Raw genomic sequence first — 26,242 nt, forward strand, 5'->3', positions numbered from 1 at the left:
AACTGGCGCCCATATGGGATGCCGGCGCCACAGGTAGAGGATTAACCTACTGCGCCATGGTGCCGGCCCCCAACATTCTATATTCTTTTTGTAAGGCGTACATGCACAGGGACTTCAAAAAGTTTATGGAAAGAAAGAATTAAAAGATAAACTTATTTTGGTACAAAAATTTTTTTTAATATTTATTTATTTATTTGAAAAGTCAGAGTTGGTGGTAGGGGAGAGAGAAGTCTTCCATCTGCTGGTTCACTCTCCAATTGGCTTCAACAGTCGGAGCTGGGCCAGGCCAAAGCCAGGAGCCAGGAGCTTCTTCTGAGTCTCCCACGTCAGTGAAAGGACCCAAGGACTTGGGCCATCTTTCATTGCTTTTCTCCGGTCTTTTGCAGAGCTGGACCAGAAGTGGAGCTGCCGGGACTCGAACCGGTGCCCATAGGGTAGCTTAATCCGTCATGCCACAGTGCCAACCCCGGTCCAAAAATTTCTGAAATACATGCATAATTGTTTCATAGTATACATTTTCCATGCATCTTTGAAGATGCCTCATGTGTATTTGTGCGTGGTTTTTTATACCATTGACCAGTCACTCACACGCACTCACATACCCGTATGCATATGTGAAAATTAGAGCCCGTTGTGACCTTCTGTATTTGTGCTTGTTTTTGACTTCATAGTCTATTAAATTCTGAAAGTAATATGTTAAAATCCACCAATATGGATGTCATTGCAGCCAATGCTCCTTGTCGGTTAATGTTTTCAATTTTGTGGTATGTATTTTTGTTACGTAATATGGCTGGCAACTGTTATACATTTGTCACTTTCATAATTTTACCACCAGAAATTTGGCTCACTGCACATAGAAGCATACCCAAACCATGGTGGCCGAATTAGACAGAGATACATTTTTCCCAAATGTGACCGAGGTGTGGGGGTGGGGCCCAGTTGCCCCTGTGGTCACTGGAATGCAGGATCCTTGTGTCCTGCTGCTCTGTCACCCTTCCTGCGTGACACCTGTTTTGCAAGTCATGGCTGCAGAAGGGCCCCTGCAGCTCCAGACATCACATCCGTATTCCGGTCAGGCAGGTGGAAAAAGAGGGATGCGACAGGACTGAAACAGACTTCCTCAGGCCCCGCCCTCCCACCTCTGCCCGGAACTTACTGTTTACCCCTCATCGTAAAAGGGGATGAGAAAAAAGATACTTTTCCATCTGGACACAGTGCAGCCCCAAATTAAATCAAGGCTTTGTTAGCAATGGGGCAGAGGCCAGGCCGGTGTGGGGGTGTGCGACAGCCTCCCTCATGCACCTGTCACTGTTCTGTCCTCTTGTTCCCACTGAATGCCCTTGGCCTTGAACCTCACACCGATATTGCCGCGCCTGCTTTTGGCTTTGCCTGGCATCAATTTCCCAGCCACACCACCTTCTCTGAGGCGCGTTCCTTACCCATAGCTTCATCCTTGTCTTTCAGCCGATCTGAAATGTTGTCTTCTGAAAGGAAAATCAACTCATTCAGATTTAGAAGGGCAGCAGACATATGTATGTTTGTTCTTTCCATTTTGTTTTATTTTTATGCTTAATACGCTGCCTTGGGACTTCTTTCTTCCCCCTTTCTTTAGGCTGATGGGCTTGATCATGTCGTTGGAGAACATTTCCCGCGTGCGTTAAGTAGCAAGTTTTCCTGTAACTGCTTACTTCCCCGAAATAAATGAACGCCTTTTTCTGATTCAATAGCTGTATCCCTGTGTCTGGGTGATTCATTGTGAGTATGCTGAGGGAGAAATGCAATTTATTTCTTTAATAGTGAAATAATAAATAAGGTCATTGGCGCCATGTGATAATTAAGGAAGTTTATTTCTTTCATTTCCCTTCGACATCACACGTAGACAGCAGCGAATATTTCACCAGTTCCCTTAGGAGGAGCTGGAACTGGGCCCGGCCTGGGTCAGGCTGCCAGGGCCAGCACTTTGCTGATCCTTTTCAGAGTCCACCTATCGGAAGAAAAAGGAAAATTCTGGGCCTCGCGTTCTCCCCATCCTCGCGGGACCAGATTATTCGAAGTGTTCAGCATTCGTCTTTCCACTTCTCTCTCACTCTTTACTGAAGGCAAAGCAAGTGTTCCCAGGGCTGGAGCAAATAACAACCCATGCTAACACCTTGTAAGCTTTGTGGGCTGCCAGCTCCATTTGCATTTGTTGTTAAAGAGCTTTGTAAGCCTTTTTTTAAAAAAAATTTTTTCCCATGGAACGTCTGAGTTCTACAAAGTTCCTTGTAGTTCTGGAAGGCACTGGCATGTGCAATGTAGCTCCAGATGAGCTGGCACAGGCATTACTCCTTTCTTGATATTTGTATATGGACATGAAGATGTCGCTTCTGAAAGGAGCCTTTTTTTTTCCCTGTCTGGCTCCAAATTATACCTTCCAGCTCATGCCACAGCGGTGCGTTTCTTCCCAAGAGTGATCGAGGGTCCTGAAATTCAGCGAGCGGTCCGAGCACTACCATTTAGGCAGGAATGTTGCTGTTTTTAGCATGAGAACATGATAAAAGGAGAAACCAACGTTTTATTAAAGCCATTTACCTTCTACTCCGCTCCATCGTCCTAATTGACTTCTCTCTTACAAATTATTATTATTGTAGATCCCTGTGGTGTGATGGGGCTGTAAACTGGCACACGTTCTGGAAAGTCTTAGAATGATCATTCTGCACGGCAAAGTTTGAGCTCTGCAAATATGTCTACGAGTGATAGACATATTTATAAGAAATTAAATAAAAAAGCAATCTATTTCATGCAGGAAATCTCCACTTTGAAACAGTCGGGGTACAGTGTCTGTCCCTGGCATTTTCCCCTGTGTTGCTGAGAGTGCAATATACGTGGCTGGAGCTGAGGGACGGAGACTTGGTTCTGCTCTTGGGAGGACCCGACTTCCTGCCCGCCACTGCTACGCTCCTGACACTTCAGACAAACCAGGCAGGTAACGGTGTCACAGGAAGAAAATAGCTCAGAAGTTTACAAAGTTTAGATCTCTTCCCCTCCTCCTGTTTTCCCTCTGGCACTGACTATGAGAAGGGCTTGCCCTCACATCAGCCTCAGGAGAAGTGGAAGAGATTTGGGAATGAGAAAGAAAACTGTCTGGGCCGGCGCTGTGGCATAGCGGGTAAGGCCGCCGCCTGCAGTGCCGCCGTCCTATATGGGCGCCGGTTCGAGTCCTGGCTGTTCCACTTCTGATCCAGCTCTCTGCTGTGGCCTGGGAAAAGCCAGTGGAAAATGGCCCAAGTCCTTGGGCCCTGAAGAGGCTCCTGGAGGCCTGGCTCTTCCACTTCCCAACCGGGTTCCCGTTAATGCATCCCAGTAGGCAGCAGGAGGCAGCGTAAGTCCTTGGGCCTCTACCACCCATGTGAGAGACCCAGATAGAGTTCTGGGCTCCTGGTAACAGCCCTGGCTGTTGAGGGTATTTAGGGAGTTAACCTACAGATGAACAATCTTTCTCTCTCTCCTCTCTCTGTCTCAAATAAAGTGGCAATAAATAAAAATATTTAAAAGTGATGAAAAGAAAATTATTAGGGGGAAGTATATAAGTAAATTTGCTGTCAAGTTTTAATATTAAAGTTTGAATTTTTGAGCCAGTGCTGTGGCACAGTGGGTTAAAGCCCTGGTCTGCAGTGCCGGCATCCCATATGGTCACCAGTTCGAGTCCTGGCTCCTCCTCTTCCCATCCAGCTCTCTGCTATGGCCTGGGAAAGCTGTAGAAGATGGCCCAAGTGCTTGGGCTCCTGCACTCACATGGCAAGCCTGGAAGAAGCTCCTAGCTCCTGGCTCCTGGCTTCGGATCAGCACAGCTCTGGCCATTGTGGCCATCTGGGGAGTGAACCAGTGGGTGGGAGACCTTTATCTCTGCCTCTGCCTCTCTGTAATTCTGCCTCTCAACTAAATAATAAATATTTAAAAAAAGAGTATTGATTTATAGTAGGAGTCTAATTTTACTGGTATCTGTTAAAAATGAGTCTCCCCCAGATCGGCCATTGGTTGCCAATTGCTGAGGCTGGATGACAATTACAAGAGTGCAAATTAGGGTCATTTTTTTCTATTCCTTCAACCTTTGGGTATCTTTGATACTTTCCATGACAAAAAAGTGGTTTTTTTAAAGTTTTTAAAAATTTATTTTCATTTATTTGAAAGGCGAAGAGACACAGGCAGGCAAAGAGATTTCTATCCACTGGTTCATGCCCCAGATGCCACAGTAGCCAGGGCTGGACCAGGCCGAAGCCAGGAGCCAGGAACTCCATCCAGGACTCCCACAGAGCGGCAGGGGCCCAAGCACTTGGGCCATCACCTGCCGTTTCCTAAGATGCATCGGCGGCGGGACGCTGGATCGGTAGGGGAGGAGCCAGCCCTTGAACCACGCACTGGGATACGGGCCACAGGCATCCCCAGGGATACCTGAACGGTGCCCGATCCCCATCAGCACCGATGCCGAAGCAGTCCGGATTCAGTTTGGTGACAAAATGCGTGGAACCTGGATGCGAGTCCCGCCGCTGACACCCTGTGATGGAACCCGGGGGACAACAGCTTGTACAAACAGCTGGGACGGGGAAGCCTCCGTAAGAAAAGACGGAGAGCGGCCCTTCATCCTCTAGTTAGCTTCAGCTTCGTGTTCCCCGGGCTCAGAGAACTAGACGGGGAATCAGGAGTTGCTGTTAACCTGCCTCAAAGCATTCCACTGACGGCGTCTCTGAGTGCCTCTGTTTCTTTTTCCACTGGAGTAGGAAGAAACCCCGAGACTAAACCTTGCATGGCCCTGAAGCTTTTTTGAAAAATTTTCTTTTTCCTACGGTATCCCGCAGAATTCTGTTCCTAAAGAGACTCCGGCTCGTTGGCCAAGGACAACTAGAGAGCAAAGGCCATCCAAGAATGAATGGTCCTGAGTCGGTTTGCTTGCACCACTGGTTTGTGAAATTTACCACGTCAGCTGCCACGGATTGCATTCTCTCCTCGGCTGGCCTGGGCGTGGGGCGCGGGCCGCTGACCTGCCACGCTCACGGAGCTCCTGTGCGCGAGCGCCAGCCACAGGCACGCTCGTGACCCTTGCCCAGCGAGCTGACGGCAGCATGAGCGAGGGTCTGAGGCCCTGGAGGGTAGCCCTGCAGTGACCCCAGCCAGGCCCCGCGGGGCCATGTGCTCATGCCACACTTCCTGACGCATGGCTTCACTCAGATGTCAATGAAATGTTAAGGTACCTGTGGCGTGGAAGGCACAAGGGGACATCTCACCCAGTATCAGGAAGACGTGGAGACGCCATGTTCCTCAAAGTGAAACCCTCAAAGGGACAGAACGCAGGGGACAGGGAGCAGACAATGCCTTGTCGTTAAAAATCAAGTAAATATTTGCCAAGAGGATTCCTTACATTTCTGGAGTGCCCAACTCTTGCTATATAAAACACTTTCACAGGGACTGGTCTGGTGACACAGCAGGTTAAGCTGCAGCTTACAATGAGGGCATTCCATAGTGGAGCGTTGGTTCGAATCCCAGCTGCTCCATTTCTTTTAGTTATTTATTTGAGAGGCAGAGTTACAGATGGGGAGAGAGAGAGACAGGGAGAAAGGTCTTCCTGGTTCACTCCCCAAATGGCTGCAATGGCTGGAGTTGGGCTGGTCTGAAGCCAGGAGCCAGGAGCTTCTTCTGGGTCTCCTGCATGGGTGCAGGGGCCCAAGAACTTGGGCCATTTTCTACTGCTTTCCCAGGAGCATTAACAGAAAGCTGGATTGGAAGAGAAGCAGCCGAACCTCGAACTGGTGCCCAAATGGGATGCTGATGCCACACAGGTGGAGGCTTAGCCCACTATGCCACAGCACCGGCCCCAACGTCCAGCTGCTCCGTTTTCAATCCCCACTCCCTGCTGATGTGACTGGGAAGGCAGCAGACGATGGCCCAAGTCCTTGGACTCCTGCCACCCATACGGCAGACCCAGATGGAGTTCCAGGTTCCTGTCTTTGGCCTGGCCCAGCCCTGGCTGTTGCAGCCGTTTAGGGAATGAACCAGCAGGCGGAAGATCTCTGTCTCACCCTGTCACTGTGCCTTTCCAATCATTAAATAAATCTAAAAAAAAAAAAAAAAAAAAAAAAAAAAAAAAAAAAAAAAAGGAGGAGGAGTTTAGGAACCAGTGCTGTGGCATAGTAGGTTAAATATCCACCTATAGCACCAGCATCCTATATGGGCACCAGTTCAAGTCCCAGCTGCTCCACCTGGGAGAGCAGTAGAAGACGGACCAAGTGCTTGGGCCCCTGCACCCGTGTTTGAGACCTGAAAGAAACTCCTGGCTTTGAATCAGCCCAGCTCCAGCCATTGCAGCCATTTGAGGAGTGGACAAGCGGATAGAAGTTCACTCTTCTGTCTCTCCCTGTCTCTGTCTATAACTCTGCCTTTCAAGTAAATAAACAAATCTTAAAAAAAAAAATGGGGCTTTCACATGTATTTCTATGTGTTCCTTCCAGTAAGGTAAGGCAAGGTAAGAGGGGCCTTGTGACCCTGAAGCAATCACATTTCCAACCTGAAAACCTGCACCTGGCTGGAGGAGCGAGTGACACCAAAGCCCCGCAGGTGTCCCGGTACCCTGTGCCGTGCCCACCCCTGACCGCTGCTGGCGTTGTGCGCCTCTGTACTGCCTGTGGTCCTGGGGGGGGAGGGGAGGCCGAAGGAGAGAAGGCATGAACTCTTCCTGTAGGAGTTCATGATCTCCAAGGGAAAATGCAAGCGTTCCTCCTGAAACATAGAATTATTGTGTCAGGCTGCAAGAAATAGTCTATAGATACAGTAACAATTGGATTGTCTTCATTGTAAGATAACGTACTACCAACCCTCCCCAATACCTTGAATAACATGCGTGTGGGTGCCTCGGAGTACTGCTCCATGGAATGTTCCAGAAGTTTTCCTGGAGAAATCCCATGACTCATTCTGGACCAAGAGGAAGGCCAATGCGCACATCCTGCCCGGCTCTCCGGGGACGCTGGTCACCTGTGAGAGCCAGTTCTTGAGTCCTTGGATTCCTGTTGGCCACGGTTGTCATCTCAGACCGAGCACTGGAGAATCCAGGGAGCTGGGCCTGGCCCGGGCCATGTCAGGGTCCCCCAGCCACCAAGGAAGCGCCTCCTCACCCCCTCCCACCTGCCTGGTAGGCACGGGCAGTGGAAGAGAAGCCTCAAAGCTTCTGTAAGGCCGGGGCAGAAGAACGGACGCTCGGACTCGGCGCCGACTTCAGTTTTCCAATGCCCCAATTAATGCTCAAACTTACCATTTTCCAAGCCATTATTTCTTTTAAAAAAAAAAGCTTTTAAAGATTTATTTACTTTATTTGAAAGAATTGCAGAGAAAGAAGGAAGAGACAGAGACAGAGAGATCTTCCATCTGCTGCTTCACTCCCCAAAATAGCCACATTGGCCAGGGCTGGGCCAGGCTGAAGCCAGGAGCCAGGAGCTTCATCCGGGTCTCCCACGTGAGTGCAGGGGCCCAAGCACTTGGGTCATCCTCCACTGCTTTCCCAGGCTTATTAGCAGGGAGCTGGATCAGAAGTAGAGCAACAGGATGCGAACCAGCATCCATAGCACATGCTGGCATGGCGGATGGCGCCTTAACTTGCTGCGCCACAGCACTGGCCCCCCTTATTTCTTTTTTTTTTTTTAAAGATTTATTTATTTATTTGAAAGGCAGAGTTACAGAGAGAGAGAGAAAGACAGAGACAGAGAGAGGTCTTGCATCCTCTGGTTCACTCCCCAGATGGCCCCACCAGCCAGAGCTGTGCATATCTGAAGCCAGGAGCCAGGAGCTTCTTCCAGGTCTCCCACATAGGTGCAAGGACTTGCATCTTCTCCTGCTTTCCCAGGCCATAGCAGAGAGCTGGATCGGAAGTGGGGCAGCTGGGACTCGAACCGGCGCCCATATGGGATGCCAGCACTGCAGGAAGCAGCTTAACTCGCTAGGCGACAGCGCTGGGTCCCCCATAAGTGTTTATGAAAGTATGACTGGCTTGGAAAAACAGGCGAGCACTCTAACAATTTCAATTAAAAGACAACAAGTAACAGCGACGAGCACAAAGCAAGTGCTCGGGACCACAGAAGCGTTCAGGATTTGAACTGTTAGTTGCGCAGAATAAGTGCTGAGCTTGCGTGCGTGGCCGCGCGGTGCAGGGCGAGGCGGTGGAGGTGCTCTCGGGGATGTCTTCCAAGAGGCAGTCTCGTGGAGCCGGGTGTTGATCAGTGAGTGGGCGTCAGCCAGAAAGAGAAGAGGGCTAGCAGTGTTCCAGGCTCAGGGAACATTGTGTGCAGAGTCAGAGAGGCGTGAAATAGCACAATACATTCAGGGAACTCCAAAGTGCGACCGGAGCCCCATCCTCTGCGTGACACACAGTGAGCATTTGTTAAATGAGTATTCGCGATGAGAGTCTAGGAAATGAGACCAAACAAACGACACGATGCTAGTGCCGTTCTGGCCAAACCACCAGGCAGCAGCCCTAGGGCTGGGGGACTTTGAGCCGTGCAGTGGAGTGCCTGCCCTGGTGCGGGCACCACCTCCCTCCCCCTGGGCAGTCCGGCTCTTCTACTGCTAGACAGAGGAAGTGCCCTGGCTTCCTTTATCTCTTTTTTTTTTCTTTTCAAAGAAATCGGGGTGAATGACAATGGAGTTGTTGGAGGTGCGGATGTGCCAATGTTTTTGTCCAGAAACATAGTGCTCTAGATCAGGGGTCAGCAAATTCTGGCCTGAGGGCCACATCCAGCCCACTGCCTGCTTTTGTAATTAAGTGTTATTGGAAGCCAGCCACGCTCGTTTGTTTACGTGTTGTCTGGGGCTGCCTCAGCACTGCAGCCGCAGCGCTGCGTGGCTAAGACGGAGGCTGTGAGGTCTGGAGAGCCTGACTCACCCCCCTGGCTGGTCCGTCACAGAAGGCGTTTGTCAGTGCTTCATCCATATGCGGCCCTTCTCATTGGATCTGCAGAAATCAGTATTGAAAGCAAGAGAGAGAGCTGGGTGAGAACCAACGTGACGAGCCCTAGGTTATGGAATTTTGAAAAGTTGACTAATAAGGAGAAGGGCCATGGCAATACATAAAGTATACACATAAAGTGTGCAATGCACCTGACTAGATGCATGCATAGAGTCTGATTGGCTTTCAAATTTTACTCTGAGCTCCTGGTTATCAGAAAAGAAAAGGGGGGAGAGGGACTCGGTTATCTGCATATCTGCACTCGTTAGCTCTGGCCTTATAACAAAGCCTGTTTGGATATAGGGACTTGTGACAGCTCCTGCCCGCTGTCTCCCCTAAGGCTGGGATTGACTGAGTGTAGCTTCAAAGCTGCGGGGCCCAGCTGGCCGTGATGAGCTCGTTGGCAGGTGTGTGGTCAGCAGGGGTGTTGGCTCGGGGCTGGCTGGGCGGTGGGGCTCTGGTCCACTCCAGCAGGCTAGTCCAGGCCTGCTCACCTGGCGGCAGCAGGGTCCGACGGAGAAAGCAGAAACGCCCTGGAGGGGTGAGCCAGGAACCGGCGCGATGTTACTTCCTTTCCACGCTAGTGGTCAGCACGAGTCAACACAAAGGGGTCAGGAAATGGACTCCAGCTTTCGATGGGAGGAGCTGCAGCAGCTCCCGCGGGAGCAGAGAGACAGTGGGGGACAGAACTGGGGCATTGGGGCCCTGTTTGCAATCACAAGCAATCATTCAGAATCCAAAACAGCATGTATGCCAACCACACATTTTTAAAAAGTCATCTCTGTGGTCTAAAGTGGAAAGATTCATCATCCATCAGTCCCTTCAGCCCCACCCACAGATATGAGTCACCAGCGTCTCCAGCTAAGAGGACCGCTATCCTGTGGCTAGTGACAGATACGGAGGAGGTGTGGGCAGCAGCCACGGAGATGTAGTACGGCGGGAGACCGAGCCCTGGCCCCCGACTCACACAGCACCTGCTGAATGTCACCAGGTCCTCAGACTTGGCTTTGATGGCTTAAGGGAGAAGGACAGTCATTATCACAGACATCCCTAAGCAAACATCAGCCTTTGAGAGCAAAGGCTGAGCCGATCTAGATGTTCAGGGCCGCTGTTCTGTTCCCCTCCACTTCTGCTGTCAGCTGGTGTTACAGCCGGATCCTGTCTTCCAAGAAGACATTGCTACCCATGGTAGGCACATAACTGATAAGAGAGATAGGGGGCAGTTTATTTTTTTCCTTAACTCACTAAACATAAGATTTTTTTTTGGACAGGTAGAGTTAGAGAGAGAGAGAGAGAGAGAGAGAGAGAGAGAGAGAGGTCTTCCTTCTGTTGGTTCACTCCCCAAATGGCTGCCACGGCCGGTGCTGCGCCAATCCAAAGCCAGGAGCCAGTGCCTTCTCTTGGTCTTCCATGCGGGTGCAGGGACCCAAGGACTTGGGCCATCCTCCGCTACCCTCCCGGGCCACAGCAGAGAGCTGGACTGGAAGAGGAGCAGCCGGAACTAGAACCCGGCGCCCAGATGGAGGCGGAGGATTAACCAAGTGAGCCACGGTGCCAGTCCCGTGGATATTTTTGATTTATTGTTAGGAAGATCTTTGCCATCACCAAACTTGTCTTGGTAAATGATATGTATAAATGAGCATTAAATAGCCACCATGATGTCAGAAAACTTCCTTGGTTCTTCCTGTCCTGGTACCACGTGGCTGTCGGTGAGAAGAGAACAAACATGAGTAGCCCTTGCTTCGTAGAATATTTTAGAACCCTCTCCCCAGATCTGAAGCAACAACGAAAACCCCAATTCCCAAACCAGCCAGAGGCAACCACGAGGCTCGGGTTCGAGCACATCCTTTCTGGCCTGGAGCTGGTCGAGGGCCTTGGCTGGTGCTGGGATGCTCAGACTTCCCTCTGTGGTGGCAGCAAGAATGGGTGGGGAGAGGGACAGGAGAGATTGTAAGGAATCAGCAGGTGCCTGTTGACTCTCAGGAAACCTACTTGCACTCAGATTCGGTGCAAAACAATGGCGCTGTTGGAAGGATTGACAAGCAGGAGGCAAACCCTGCAGGATGCTTGCAGATGACAAGCTTATGGGAAGCCTGGTGGAGGTGGGGCCGCCCCAAATCGTGGCTGCAGAACAGCAGACTTTAACCTGGGTTCAGTGGCGTGCCATACGTAGACTACCAGGTGGAGGGCCTAGCAGAGTACATGTCAATCACTCCAGGCTCCCCTCCTCCCGCTGGGTCCCCACCCACCTGAGGGACAGCCTGCCAGCCAGCCAGCTGTCACTGCAGATGTCAGCTGGGAGGAGCTGCGGATGCTTGGTGGCGACGAACAAAACGCAGGTCCAGGTGGCTGGAGCAGGGTGTGTCCCCTCTCCGCCCCCTCCCCTCCTCAAAGCGTGGAGGCGCGGGCAGCCAGCCCTTCCTTCTGCCGAGGAAGTGTGAGTGTGTTCTCTCAGTCCTACCTTGGCATTCCTTGATGTCTTAGAGAAGCAGATGACCCCGGCTGAGCAAGACAGTCAGCAGAATAGCAGCCCTTGGTGCTGCAATTGGAAATTTCCATTCTTTGCTTGCAGCTCTGAAAAAAAAAAAAAAAAAAAAAAAAAAAAACTAAAGAGCCCAGTAGCTGGGAAATTTCCATGATGGAAAATTTTAACATATTCTTTAGCTCTAAACTATGCAGGTTTATAGAGACTATTTTTTTTTCTTTTGGTAATTTCCTTCTTTAACAATAATTTATGAACATGGTGGCACCACAGCTGTGGGGGGAAGGAGGGCAGGATGACCCAGAGGGGAGTGGGTATGTGAGGCAAAGACCATCTCTTCCCCAGACCATACACTTGCAGATGTGGGAACGCATCCAAACTAGACCCATTGTGCCCTGGGGCACCGCAAAGGAATCTACTTGGGTTCTGGAAGTGGAGACTTGAATGGGTGCAACCTAGGAACAGGACCTGGCCAATTCGGTTGCAGGAAAACCCAGTCTCAGGCAGGTGCCTCAGACCAGGCACAGCTACAGAAACCTAGATATGCGCAGGAAACCCTGGGGAGCCTGTGAAGCCAGGGATTCTGAACCAGGGGTCTGGGGTGGGGCCTGAGCTCCTGGCTGTCTGTGCCCTTCTGCCCTTATGAGGACCACCCTGTGTGGGGTGGCTGAGGGGCCCTTTCGGGGTGCTGTGAGCTCACCTATAGCAGATGCTACCCAAGCTGGTTGCAGGTGACTGCCCTTAGCAGTGCTTTCTCAGATCCCACTACAAGGCTGCCTGTTCCAGCAGATTCCAGATGGAAGCTTCTAGAAACCACTGTCTTTCCAGGGAAAGCCCTGTGTCTAGCTGGAGACGATTCCTAACCCAGTCCTGATTCTCGAGGGATTCCCCAGCATTGTGGCGCAGGGGAAACTCCAGCGAAGCGGCATCCAAGCATTGAGGAATGGCTGTTGACCTGTGCGGGATGGGGACCACAGGGCCAGGATTCTTCTGCAGCTAGAATCTCTGTCTCGTTGTACTGAAATAAAACACAAGGGAAATTGGAGAATTTTCCATTTTATTAACAGCGATCTCACCGTTCTGCTACTTATTTTATTGAGAGCGAGCGAGCAAGCAGAGTGTGTGGCTCTGTCTTCCAGGGAGTTACTTCCAGGAGATCTGTCAAGTATGTGCTGTGTATATTTTTAAAGCACCATTGGTCCCATTTTTTGTTTTCTGTTCAACCGAGCTTTGGATGGGTTATTATTACTTTCTTTTCTTCAAATTAAGGTTCACAGAAGAGCATATGGAAGGAAACAGCAATCGTGAAAATGTGATGTTGAAATCAGTGTAAGAGGCAGGAAATAGATTTGACTCTATAATAAAGGTATTAAAAATATATTAGCAGTAAGTATTCTAGTATGCTAACATCAACGTAATATTTAAAAATTCTAAGTGGCTTACAAGATGGCTTGGGGATTTGGACATCAAGAGACTGGTTTATGTCTTCCTTTCAAAGGTCTTTGCCATGGGGTCAAGGCATGATTCAGCATTGAAACAGGCTTCCTGATTTTTTTCCTTACGTAAGAGATAAGTTTGCTTTTTTTTTTTTTTTCCTCTTACTATAAGTCTTGAGAAGCAACTTTTTAACTAAGGCCTACCTTAAAACCTATAATCAATCAAAGAGAATTCAATCCATATGAAGTCATATTTTTCCAGGAATTCTTTTTTTTTTAAGATTTTTAAAAAAATCTGTTTGAAAGGCAGAGTTAGAGAGAGTTTCCATCTTCTGGTTCACTTGCCAAATGGCGGTGACAGTGGGCTGGGCTGAGTCAGGAGCCTGGAACTCCATCTGGGTCTCCCATGGACTTGAGGCGTCTTATGCTGCCTTCCCAAGTGCATCAGCAGGGAGCTGGATCGGAAGTAGAGCAGCCGGGACTCTAATGGGCGCTCCTATAGGATGCCCGCGTCGCAGGCGGCAGCCTAACCTGCTGCGCCACAGCACCGGCCCCCAGGAATTCTAGTTTTATCTTTGGGGTAAAATTCATATAACATAAAGTCAACCATTTTGAAATGAACAGCGCAGAGCTATTTAGCATATTCCCGATGTAGAACAATCACATCTTGTATGTAGTTCCAAAGCTCTTCATCACCCACACGGAACTCCATCTCCTTCAAACAGTGGCTTCCCACTCCTGCACCCGCCCCTCCAGACCCTGGCAACACCGGTCTACTTTTCATTTCCATGGGTTTACCTATCCTGGGTATTTCATAATGGATTTATACACTATGTGGCCATTTGAAAAAAAATCACATCATAATAATAAACATCATAATTACAATAAACTATAGCATTATGGCATGCTTAAAATAGGTGAGGCTGGGCAGGCCTTGTGGCTCAGGGAAATAAGCCCCCCCCCAGATACCTGCACCCCATACCATAATGCCTGGGATCCAGTGCTCCCCCACTTCAGATCCAGCTTCCTACTAAGGAGCCCAGGAGGCAGCAGATGATGGCCCAAGTTCTTGGGCTCCTGCCACCCATGTGGAAGACCCAAATGGAGTTCCTGGCTCCTGGCTTTAGCCTGACCCAGCCTTGGCTGTTGCAGGCATTTGGACAGTGGACAATGGATGGAGGATCTCCCTCTCTCTGTGTCACTCTGCCTTTCAAATGAATGGATAGATAAATATTTTTTAAATGAGGCATTTAATCCATTGAACAAGCATATGAACGAGTGCCATTACTATAACCCATATAGATGAGAACACTGGGCGTTTGCTGGAATGAATTGCCTGAGAACCATAGGTTACAGCCAAGCAGGGGACAGCCTTCCTTGGCCAGGTCCACGTATTCTGGTGGTTTTCCAAGTGCCACAGTCACACCTCAGCTTTGTTCCGCTTATCACAGACAGATGGGTAGATCCTCCTTCTCAAGTTGAACAACCTCACGCAGCTTGATTCAGATCCTGAATGTGTTGTTAGGTGCTCACAGCTGCTGTTTCTCTAGCAGTGCAGTGAGTCCAGGCAAACTCTTTTGAAGAGCTCATTAAATCTGCTAAAATAAAGTCTCAGAGCAGGTGCATTCGTTAGCTGAAATGCAGATGATTATGTTAATATCGCATTCAGGTGACACAGTTAAAGGCCTCAAAATCAGGGAGGATAAAGGGATTTTCAAAGCTAAAGTTAACTTCTTCCTTTGCAGGACACTTTGTTCTGAAAAGCATGCCGCCGAGTGCAGCTGTCCAGCACAGGGACTTCCATTGTTACCTCCCAGAATTAAGGCTGCTAGCGGGTCTCCTCCTCTCTGCGGTGCAGTTTCTTGGGTCTCCATTCAGGAAAGACGTAGGACTGGTTTTCAAGCAGGGGGGTCTTGGCATCCCATTTGTAATTTCTGGTTGGGCTGGACCTAAGCTTACAGGAGACATGCTAAAGTGGATGATTAAAATATATAGACAATGGGCTGGCGCCATGGCTCACTAGGCTAATCCTCTCCCTGCAGCGCCGGCACCCCGGGTTCTAGTCCTGGTTGCGGTGCCGGTTCTGTCCCGGTTGCTCCTCTTCCAGTCCAGCTCTCTGCTGTGGCCCGGGAGTGCAGTGGAGGATGGCCCAAGGGCTTGGGCCCTGCACCTACATGGGAGACCAGAAGAGGCACCTGGCTCTTGCTATCGGATCAGCGCAGCGCCAGCCGTAGCTGCCATTTGGATGGTGAACCAATGGAAGGAGGACGTTTCTCTCTGTCTCTCTCTCTCTCACTGTCTAACTCTGCCTGTCAAAAAAAAAAAATATGTGGACAATGACTCTCAGTTTGGAAAATAGGGGCCAAGTCCTTGACTTTTTTCTCATCTCAAAGAAATGTTGAGCATGAACTATGTGTGTGACCACATGCAGGGCGTCTTCAAATTATCTGGGGACAAAGCATATTGGGAAAAAATTACACATGGGTTTAGAATTTTTGCACCAAAATAAAATTATCTCTTAATCCCATTTTTCTGTGAACTTTAAAAAATAAAAGATTTATGGACTTCATTTGAAAGGCAGAGTGATAGGGAGAAACAGACATGAGAGGCAGAGAAAGAGAGAGAGAGAAAAAAAACACGAGAGGCAGAGAAAGAGAGAGAGAGAGAGAGAGAGAGAGAGGGAGAGAATCTTGCATTTGCTGTTTCATTCTCCAAATGCTTGCAACAGCCAGGGCTGGGCAAGGCAGGCTCCAGGAGCCAGAAACTCCATCTGGATCTCCCACGTGGGTGTCAGGACCCCAGGAATTTGGGCTGTGACCTGCTGTCCCACAGGCCCATTAGCAGGAAGCTGGATCAGAAGCACAGAGTGGCCAGGACAGAAAGCAGTGCTCAGGATGGGACAGTGTCCAAGCTGGTGCTTAACCCGCTGTACCACAACTCCCATCCCTCCATGAATTTTTCCAAGTGCCCTCAAATGTATTTGGGAGACTGTACTCCAGAATGTTATCAAGATTTTCAAAGGATAATTTAAACTTTATTCAGCTTGTATTTTTTATGTTTCAAATTTTCTATAAAGAATATATATACATATATTTTGTGAGTTTTAAATTTAAAAAATTCTTAATTAAAAAACTTTATTTTGGGGGCCAGCATTCAGGCACAGCAGGTTATGATGCCGGCATCCCGTACGGTAGTGCTGGTTTGAGTTCTGGTTACGTCACTTCTCTTCCAGCCTCCTGCTAATGCACCTGCAAAGCAGTGGATGCCGGCATAAGGACTGGGGCTCCTGCACCTGCATGGAGCTCCTGGCTCCTGGCTTTAGCCTGGCCTCACCTTGGCTGTTGTAGCCATTTGGGGAGTAAACTAGCAGATGGCAGATGGAAGATTCTCTCTCTCTCTCTCTCTCTCTCTCTCTCTCTCTCTCTTTCTCATGCTGCTTTTCAAATACATAAGCAAATAAGTCTTTTTTTTTTTCAAAGATTTTATTTATTTATTTGAGAGGTAGAGTAACAGATAGTGAGAGGGACAGAGAGAAAGATCTTCTGTCCGCTGGTTCACTCCCCAAATGGTTACAAGAGCTGAAGCTGCGCTAATCTGAAGTCAGGAGCCAGGAGCTTCCTCCAGGTCTCCAGCATGGGTGCAGGGGCCCAAGGACTTGAGCCATCTTCTGCGTTCCCAGGCCATAGCAGAGAGCTGGATGGGAAGAGGAGCGGCTGGGACTAGAACCGGTGCCCATATGGGATGCCAGCACCACAGGCGGAGGATTAACCTACTATGCCACAGCGGTGGCCCACAAATAAGTCTTTAAATGTTTTAAATTTAAAATTTACAATGTTTAAAATATTAAAAATTATTATGGAGCATGTAATCTTCCCACATTCTGTTGCTTTACCTATAAAACTAGGTTACTCCTTAATTGTCTAGCATGTGGGGGCTGGATGAGATGTTTCCCCAAATTCTCTTCCTCTTCTCAAATCTAGGATAACTGTGGAAACGTTGGCTCTTCCTTTTAGAAGGAAGCATCAGAAAATAAGACAAGGTATCCAGCCACTTACTAGAAAACAAACATGCTTCAAGATTTTTTCTTTTTCTTTTTTTTATTTATTTGACAGGTAGAGTTATAGACAGTGAGAGAGAGAGAGAGACAGAGAGAAAGGTCTTCCTTCCATTGGTTCACTCCCCAAATGGCCACTACGGCTGGCACTGTGCCGATCTGAAGCCAGGAGCCCGGTGCTTCCTCCTGATCTCCCATGCAGGTGCAGGGCCCAAGCACTTGGGCCATCCTCCACTGCACTCCCGGGCCACAGCAGAGAGCTGGACTGGAAGAGGAGCAACTGGGACTAGAACCCCGTGTCAATATGGGATGCCGGTGCTGCAGGCGGAGGATTAGCCAAGTGAGCCACGGCGCCGGCCCTATCTTTTTCTTTAGACCCTCAATCAAGTGAGCATTCATTAAAGTGAGTGCATTTGCCCCTCACAACAGGAAAAATACTGAGCTTTTAAAAATTATTTGTTTAGGGACCAGCACTGTGGCATAGAGGTTAAGCCACAACCTGCAGCGCTGGCATCCTATTGGGAGCCAGTTCGAGTCCCGGCTGCTCCACTTCCAGTCCCGCTCCCTGTTAAAGCAACTGATAAGCTCTAGTCCTTGGGCCCCTGCACCTGTGTGGGAGATCTGGAGGAAGTCTTGGCTCCTGGCCTCAGCCTGACTGAAACCCAGCCGCTGCGGCCATCTGGGGAGTGAACCAGCAGGTAGAAGATCTGTCTTTCCTTCTTTCCCTCTGTTACTCTGCTTTCAAATAAATTTAAAAAAAATCTTTTAAAAATTTATTTTATTTTATTTGACAGGCAGAGAGGCAGGAGCTGACACTGTGGCATAGTAGGTTAAGCCTCCATATGGATGCACCAGCATCCATATGGGCGCCAGTTTGAGTCCTGGCTGCTCCTCTTCTGATCCAGCTCTCTGCTATGGCCTGGGAAAGCAGAGAAAGATGGCCTAAGTCCTTGGGCCCCTGACCCATGTGGAAGACCTGGAAGAAGCTTCTGGCTCCTGGCTTTGGAATCTGCCCATCTCTGGCCATTGTTTCCATTTGGGGAGTGAACCAGTGAATAGAAGACCTATCTTTCTGTCTATAACTCCATCTCTCAAATAAATAAATAAAACTTTAAAAAAAAGGCAGAGAGGAGGAATGATCAATCTCATGTCATATTTATTCCCCAAATTCCCACAACAGCCAGGACTGGGCCAGGTTGAAACTGGGATCTTGAACTCAACCCAGGTTTCCCATGTGGGCAGCAGGGACCCAAGTACCCAAGCCACCATCTGCTGCCTCCCAGGATACACAGAACAGTGCTTGGCCTGGATGGAGCCAGGAGCCAGGACCTCCGTCCAGGTCTCCCACATGGATGGCAGGGACCCACGTACTTGAGGCATCATCTGCTACCTTCCCAGGTGCTTACCAGGAAGCTGGATCAGAAGAGGAGGAGCTGGTTAAAAACTTGCCATGGGACTCCAAATCCCATTAATTGGCAGATACCAATGTCATCTTGCCAATTAACATGATTAGTTTAAGTTCATAGCTAATCATAAAGATAGGATTAAGTGTCAAAGGGATCACATATATAAGACCAAATGTCTGCTAATAACAACAGATAGAATTAAAAAGGAGAGAACAATTCAACATGGGAAGCAGAACACATAGAATGGCAACTGCCCTAAACAGCCCTCTGGCCTCAGAATCAGCCCTTAAGGCACTTGGATCTGGTTAAAAAGCCCATGAGAGCATTTTAGGCATGGAAAGCCATGACATTGTGGCAAAAAATGACCTACATGGAAGATCTCTGTGAGTGAGATCCTGGTGGAGGGAAGGGACCATCATAGAAGGAGGTACCTTTCTCTGAAGGGAGGAGAGAACTGTCGCTCCCCGTCTTCGTGGAGGAACGACACAGGACCCTGCGCTGTTCTTTCGTCTGCTCGGCCCTCCCCGGGTTTGCTGCTGGTTCTTCCCGGGTTGGCTACTGTCCCTTCCACCTCCGTGGAAGGGCGGTTCCCCCTGGCCACTTTCCCCACTTCCACAGGGGAGCGGCACACCGCTGGCCGACTCTCTCAGGGGCTGCACAGGTGTTCCTTCAGATAGATGTTCCTCCTAGATGTTCCTGGTGCATGTTGTCTCTCTCCTCCTTTATAGTCCTCTTCCGCCAATCCCAACTCGGCTGCCCACACGCCGAGTACGCTCCAATCAGGAGCAGGTCCTGCTGTTTATTGGTTGAACTGGAGGCAGCTGTGTAGAAGCTGTTTTCTCCTCTCCCAGCGCCATATTGTGGGAGAGCAGATGCATAGAATAAGTCTTAATTCCAGTAACTTAGTCTAGTCCAAGTTGCTCCCCACAGATCCCCCTTTCTTTTTATTTTTGGCGTTGATACGCGCCTGTCTTCGGTGCCCCGTGGCACACACTCTGCTCTGCTTGCTAGAGTTGCCCACAGGTGCTTACAAGTCCTATCAATCAGGCAAACCGAATCCGGGTCCTCTCTTCACCATGTTGCGAGGAGGTTTTTAGGCGCTGATGCGTGCCTGTGTTCGGTGCCCTGCAGCGCATGCTCTACTCTGCTAGAACTGCCTGCAGGTGCTTACAAGCCCTATCAGGCAAACCGAATCCAAGCCTTCTCATTGCCGTATTGTGGGGAGACTTATTGATGTTAATTCATGCCTGTCTTTGGTGACCTGCGGCGCATAAGCTGCTAGCCGCCCGCAGGTGCTTATCGTCCTAATCAGGCAGACCGAATCCAAGCCTCATAGCCGTGCGTGTTGTGGGGAGGCCTTATTTTTCTCTATTTCTCTATCTCCAGGCATTCCTATTTCTCCCATTTTACTTCTGTCTTCCAGCATTCCTATTTCTCTCATTTTACTTCTATACTTCTGTTTCTCTTATCCCTGCGGCTTCCCGGTGCCCGCCCCGAGGCTGCTTCTCGGCGGCTTCCCGGCTCTGAGCCGCTTCAGCCCGCGCTTCTCTCATCTGCGCGGCCTCCCGGCGCCCGCCCAGCGGCGGGCTCCCGGCTCTGCGCGGCTCGGCTTCGCGCGCACACTCCGCGGTCTCCACGCCCTTCGCGCCCGCACCACGGCCTCGCGGCAGCCCCGCGTTCCCTATCTATTCACGCCCCGTGCTCTCTCTGCACGCGGCGGCTTCCGCGAATCACACAGCGTAGCTCACGTTTCCGCCACCACCGGTATTCAGTCCAAGTTCCCCGGACTAACCTGGCGAATTCCAACTTGGCGGCCCACGTCTCTGCCTCTGGTTCCAGATTTTCGCCTTTTGCTCCCCGGGCTGACTTGAAGAATTCCAAGCTGGCTTACGTCTCTGCCTCGGCCTGCACTCGCGGCTTCATCCTCCCTAACATTTTTCTCTACCTGGTATGTTTCCCTAAGTTTTCTTCCAACAATATTCCTCCCTCATTTCTCCTGGCCTCTCCCCACAGTCCGTATCCAAGTCTAAGTTTCTTATAGGTTTCACTTTCACTTTCAACCTGCAGTCCGTATCTGAGTCTAAGTTTCTTCTTGCTTTCACTTTAAATCCTAACTTCTTTCCCACAGTCCGTATCCGAGTCTATGCCTAGGCTTTCGATAGCTTCTTCCGGCACCTTTTCTGTCCGGCTTTTCCCTAGGCTCTTTGCTAGTCTCTCTCTCTGTTATTTTCCCATTTCTTCCCTCCTAAGTTTCCTATCCGAGTCACGGCACCATTATGTCACTCCCCCTCTTCGTGGAGGAACGACACAGGACCCTGCGCTGTTCTTTCGTCTGCTCGGCCCTCCCCGGGTTTGCTGCTGGTTCTTCCCGGGTTGGCTACTGTCCCTTCCACCTCCGTGGAAGGGCGGTTCCCCCTGGCCACTTTCCCCACTTCCACAGGGGAGCGGCACACCACCGGCTGGCTCTCTCGGGGGCTGCACAGGTGTTCCTTCAGATAGATGTTCCTGGTGCATGTTGTCTCTCTCCTCCTTTATAGTCCTCTTCCGCCAATCCCAACTCGGCTGCCCACACGCCGAGCACGCTGCTCTCCTCCAATCAGGAGCAGGTCCTGCTGTTTATTGGTTGAACTGGAGGCAGCTGTGTAGAAGCTGTTTTCTCCTCTCCCAGCGCCATATTGTGGGAGAGCAGATGCATAGAATAAGTCTTAATTCCAGTAACTTAGTCTAGTCCGAGTTGCTCCCCACAAGAACTTCCACTTTGATTATAGCTTTGTCTAAATAAGGTCGGAGTTTGTGGACTCAGGAGGCTTCCATAGCCTTGGCAGCTCATGACAAGAGCCTGGGTGATTACTAACGTCATAAATAAGAGCATCAATTGCTAAATCAACAACAGGAGTCACTGTGCACTTACTCCCCATGTAGGATCTCTGTCCTTAATGTGTTGTACTATGTGAATTAACAGTATAACTAGTACTTAAACAGTACTTTATACTTTGTGTGTCTGTGTGAGTGCAAACTGTTGAAATCTTTACTTAGTACAGAGTTGGTCTTCTGTATATAAAGATAATTAAAAATGAATCCTAATGAATAATGGGATGGGAGAGGGAGTAGGAGGTGGGATGGCCTGGGGGGTGGGAGGGCAGGCATGGGGGAAAGAACCACTATAATCCAAAAGTTGTACTTACAAAATTTATATTTATTAAATAAAAGCTTTCTATAAAAAAAGAAAGGTAGAGAAACAGAGAGAAAGAGACGGAGCTCCCATTGACTGCTTCACTCCCCAAATGCCCCAACCCCCAGAAGTGCCAAAGCCAGGAGAGAGAGAGACCGTCTTGGTCTCCATGTGGCTGGCAGGGACCTAAGTACCCGAGCCATTGCTTGCTGCCTCTCGGGGTGCACATTGGCAGGAAGTTGGAATCAGGAGCAGAAACAGAACTCAAACCCAGGCTCTCTGATGTGGGATGTGGTTACCCAGACAGCATTTGACTGCCATGCCAAATGCCAATACTGGTAGGAAAAAAAAGGTGGGGGGGAGCTGGGACTCAAACCAGTGTTCAGATTTAGGATGCAGGAATCCCAAACAGCAGCTTAACATGTCTCAGCACTGCTCCTAAATTTATTTTTACCTTTTTTTTTAATTTATATGTGCTGTGATACCTTTTTAAACTAATATTTGACACATTCATTTCTTTTTATGATTTATTTATTTTTTGAAAGGCAAGTTACCCAAAGGCAGAGGGAAAAGGCAGGGTGAAATTATGGACAGTATCTCTGAGCCATATAATGTAATGGTTTTCTACCTTTATAAAAATAGATTTAGGCCAGCGCCGTGGCTCACTAGGCTAATCCTCTGCCTAGTGGCGCCGGCACACCGGGTTCTAGTCCCGGTCGGGGTGCCGGATTCTGTCCCGGTTGCCCCTCTTCCAGGCCAGCTCTCTGCTGTGGCCAGGGAGTGCAGTGGAGGATGGCCCAGGTGCTTGGGCCCTGCACCCCATGGGAGACCAGGAGAAGCACCTGGCTCCTGCCATCGGATCAGCGCGGTGCGCCAGCCGTGGCGGCCATTGGAGGGTGAACCAACGGCAAAGGAAGACCTTTCTCTCTGTCTCTCTCTCTCACTGTCCACTATGCCTGTCAAAAAAAAATAGATTTATTTAATTTATTTGAAAGGCAGAGTTACAAAGAGAGAAGGATAGAAAGACAGAGAGAGAGAGAGAGAGAGAGAGCACATCCATCTGTTGGTTCACTCCCCAAATTGATGCAATGGCCAAGGCTGGGTTAGGTTGAAGCTGACAGACAGGAGCTTCTTCCGGGTCTCCCACATGGGTGCAGGGGCCCAAGCACTTGGGCCATCATCTGCTGCTTTCCCAGGCACATTACTAGTGAGCTGGATCGGAAGTGGAGCAGCTGAGACTCGAACTGGCGTCCATATGGGATGCCAGTGCAGCAGGTGGCAGCTTTACCTGCTACACCACAGTGCTGGTCCCAGCTTTCCACCTTAACTAGGCACTTGCTGCACACTGTGGTCGTAACTTTTTCTGTTTGAGATGCAACAGCAAACTAGCATGAATTTCTTTTTCATTCTTCACAATTCCCTGAATAGAAGATTTGTTCTTACCGACCCATCCGGTAATAAGAACTTACTGTTCTTATCTGATCATAGTTACTTCAGCATATGATTTTTTTTTCTTTCCTCATTAAGCCAAGAACTTTGGACTTTTTGCTTAAAGGAAGAGTTTTACACCTTCTCTTGGACATACCCCAAGTGCCAGCATCACGCCTCTGTGCTTTGGGGCCATTATTAAGGAAAAAGGGGGTGATTAGATACAAGTTCTGCAGTACCTGACAATTAATCTGATGGCCAAGATGCCTGCAGATTGACGAACAGTGAGCAGCAGGGACAGCATGGATGCCCTGGACCAAGGGTGATTCGTGTCCTAGCGGGATAACATGAGATTTCGTCACCCTACTCAGAACACAGCACAACTTCAGCCTTGTGCATTGTTTATTACTAGGATTGTGCACGTAGTGTCTTCAGACCAAGGCTGACCGTAAGCAGTGAAACCTTGGATAAGGGAAACAACTGCTCACACATACGCATATGCACCCTCACCTGAGAGAAGAGCCTGGCCACACCCCTGCTCCAAACAGCCATGATGGCTCTCATCAGCCAGAACTCCTGGTGAGGCAGCTCCTCCAACTGCTGGACAGCTCCAAGCCTCCTAGGGACACTTTTCCACCCCACGCCACCCTGCTCCATTCACGGCTCAGGGCTGGCATATTCAGAAAAGCTGCAGATTCCACACAAAGTGAGAACAGTGGCCAGAGCGCACTCCTGTCCTCCCATAGCAATGCAGGACACAGAATTGAAACACTCGTGAGGAACCGAGGTTCTGTCTCTTCTACAGCATACTCGATGGTCATCCAACCTGAACCTGAAATTTTCCAATGGCAAAACATATGCAGGCCAGTGCCGGATTCTGTCCCGGTTGCCCCTCTTCCAGTCCAACTCTCTGCTGTGGCCTGGGAAGGCAGTGGAGGATGGCCCAAGTGCTTGGGCCCTGCACCCACATGGGAGACCAGGAGGAAACACCTGGCTCCTGGCTTTGGATCGGTGCAGCACAGCGGCCGTAGTGGCCATTTGGGGGGTGAACCAATGGAAGGAAGACCTCTCTCTCTCTCTCTCTCTCTCACTAACTCTGCCTGTAAAAAAAAAAAAATGCAGGGGCCAGTGCCGTGGCTCACTAGGCTAATCCTCTGCCTTGTGGTGCTGGCACACCGGGTTCTAGTCCCGGTCGGGGCGCCGGATTCTGTCCCGGTTGCCCCTTTTCCAGGCCAGCTCTCTGCTGTGGCCAGGGAGTGCAGTGGAGGATGGCCCAAGTCCTTGGGCCCTGCACCCCATGGGAGACCAGGATAAGTACCTGGCTCCTGGCTTCGAATCAGCACGGTGCGCCCGCCGCAGCGGCCATTGGAGGGTGAACCAACGGCAAAGGAAGACCTTTCTCTCTGTCTCTCTCTCTCACTGTCCACTCTGCCTGTCAAAAAAAAAAAATGCAGATTTTCTCACTTTTACACTGACAGATAGGCAGATAGATCCACAGAGGCATTATAAGCTATCCTGGCAAGAACGAGTCCTAAGCCTGCCACCCTCTGAAAACTCAGTGGTGTTCATATTTCTGTTACTGATGCAGGCCCAGTCTCAGGGAAGCGTAACCACCTTGGGTCCACCAAGAATGCAGGGAGGCTGAAACACTGAGCTGAAAGACTCTTTGAAGATTTTACAGGCTCATGATGTCCATCACACCACAAGAGCCCACCACAGAAAAGGAAAACCTGTAAAGAATTTATTAGCCTTGGGACTGGCTTGGGATGCCCACATTCCATATTGGAGTGCTGGATCCAATACTGGCTTCTTTTTAAAAAATATTTATTTATTTATTTATTTGAAAGGTAGAGTTACAGAGAGATAGAGGCAGAAAAAGAGAGAGAGAGACAGGTCTTCCATCCGCTGGTTCCCTCTCCAAATGGCCACAACGGCCAGAGCTGTGCCAGTTTGAAGCCAGGAGCCAGGAGCTTCTGCCAGGTCTCCCACATGGGTGCAGAGGCCCAAGGACCTGGACCATCTTCTACTGCTTTCCCAGGCCATAGTAGAGAGCTGGATCAGAAGTAGAGCAGCCAGGACTCCAATCAGCACCCATAGAGCATGCTGGCACTGCAGGTGGCAGCTTTACCCACTACACCACAGCGCCAGCCCCCAATAATGGCTTCTGATTCAGCTCCCTGCTAATGTGCCTGGGAAGCAGTGAATGTTGGCTCAAGTACTTGGGTCCTTGCTTCCCACGTGGGAGACCCGGATGGAATTCCTGGCTCCTGACATGGGCCTGGCCCAGCATTGACTGTTGTAACCAACTGTGGAGCTAACTAACACATGGAAGATTATTCTCTCCCTTTCTTGTTCTACTTTTCAAATAAATAAATGTTTTTTAAAAAGAATTTGTAAGCCTGAATACCACAGTATTGTCCGAGTCGCTTCCTAATGCATCCTGTTGTCCCTGTGACACCTGTACAACAAAAGACAACTTCTGAGATGATTTGTCTGGGGGATCTTGTCTTGAATAATATTCCACTTATAAATACTAAGTTGGGCAACGTGTTCCCAAGTTACCTAAATTTTACAGACTATGATGTTTCTTTCAGAAGGATTTGGGGAGTTCAGCACTATTCTGAAAGAACAAGACATGACACCACAAAGAACAAAAATAGCAAAAGATAATTCTTTAAAGAGAGAGTGCCCTGAGGAAGTAGGCAGATAGCTTGTCTTTTCACATTGGCTGAATGGGAGAATCTTTTAAATCGAGTTGTAATGATGGAAGTGACACTGGGTTTTGGGGAAACAGATTTGGAAAAAAATTAACCCATAGAGAGAGTAGAACACCGAACTATAATTTTAACTAAGTAAATAGAATGAAGAGATGTTGACACGATTATTATTTGAATGAATTGCAAAAAAAAAAAAATCAAGCAACACGAAAGAATGCAAGAACAAAACAAGAACCAACACTAAAAATACCACAGCTCCTAAAAATAGCCACCACAAACATGAGAGGAATATCACTTCAGACATGGAAAGAGAGATATTTTGGAATTTTAAAAAATGACTTCCACTCGAGCAACTAAGCAGAAGGTTGTGGACGATGGCTTAATTACAGTAGATCCAATTAAACGTCTATTTCATCCGAGAAGTTATGAGAGGAAGTGCATTAATTAGAATGCTCCGTCCCTCAGCAATTATAAATATTTTGATTTACCTTTATATATCCATGATCTAACCTTCGATTCAACTGCATCTGAAACACACTGTACTGTTTCCCTAATACTTCTCAGCTTACAAATCAGCATTGT

At 49.2% G+C, this 26,242-nt stretch overlaps 1 protein-coding gene and 1 long non-coding RNA gene across 5 annotated transcripts in view; one reads left to right on the forward strand and one right to left on the reverse strand.

The window, feature by feature from the left end:
* The window catches only part of MKLN1 (muskelin 1), a 365,877-nt gene that overhangs the window by 61,702 nt on the left and 277,933 nt on the right, over positions 1-26,242 (forward strand). The gene's annotated exons all lie outside the window — the stretch shown is intronic.
* Positions 10,520-11,521, reverse strand: LOC138849068 (uncharacterized). Its single transcript, XR_011387454.1, has 2 exons — positions 11,427-11,521; positions 10,520-10,668 (listed from the first exon to the last, which is right to left on the reverse strand). It is a non-coding gene; the product is annotated as an uncharacterized lncRNA (long non-coding RNA).

Source organism: Oryctolagus cuniculus, chromosome 3 (genome assembly GCF_964237555.1).
Source record: "Oryctolagus cuniculus chromosome 3, mOryCun1.1, whole genome shotgun sequence".
Lineage (NCBI taxonomy): Eukaryota > Metazoa > Chordata > Mammalia > Lagomorpha > Leporidae > Oryctolagus > Oryctolagus cuniculus.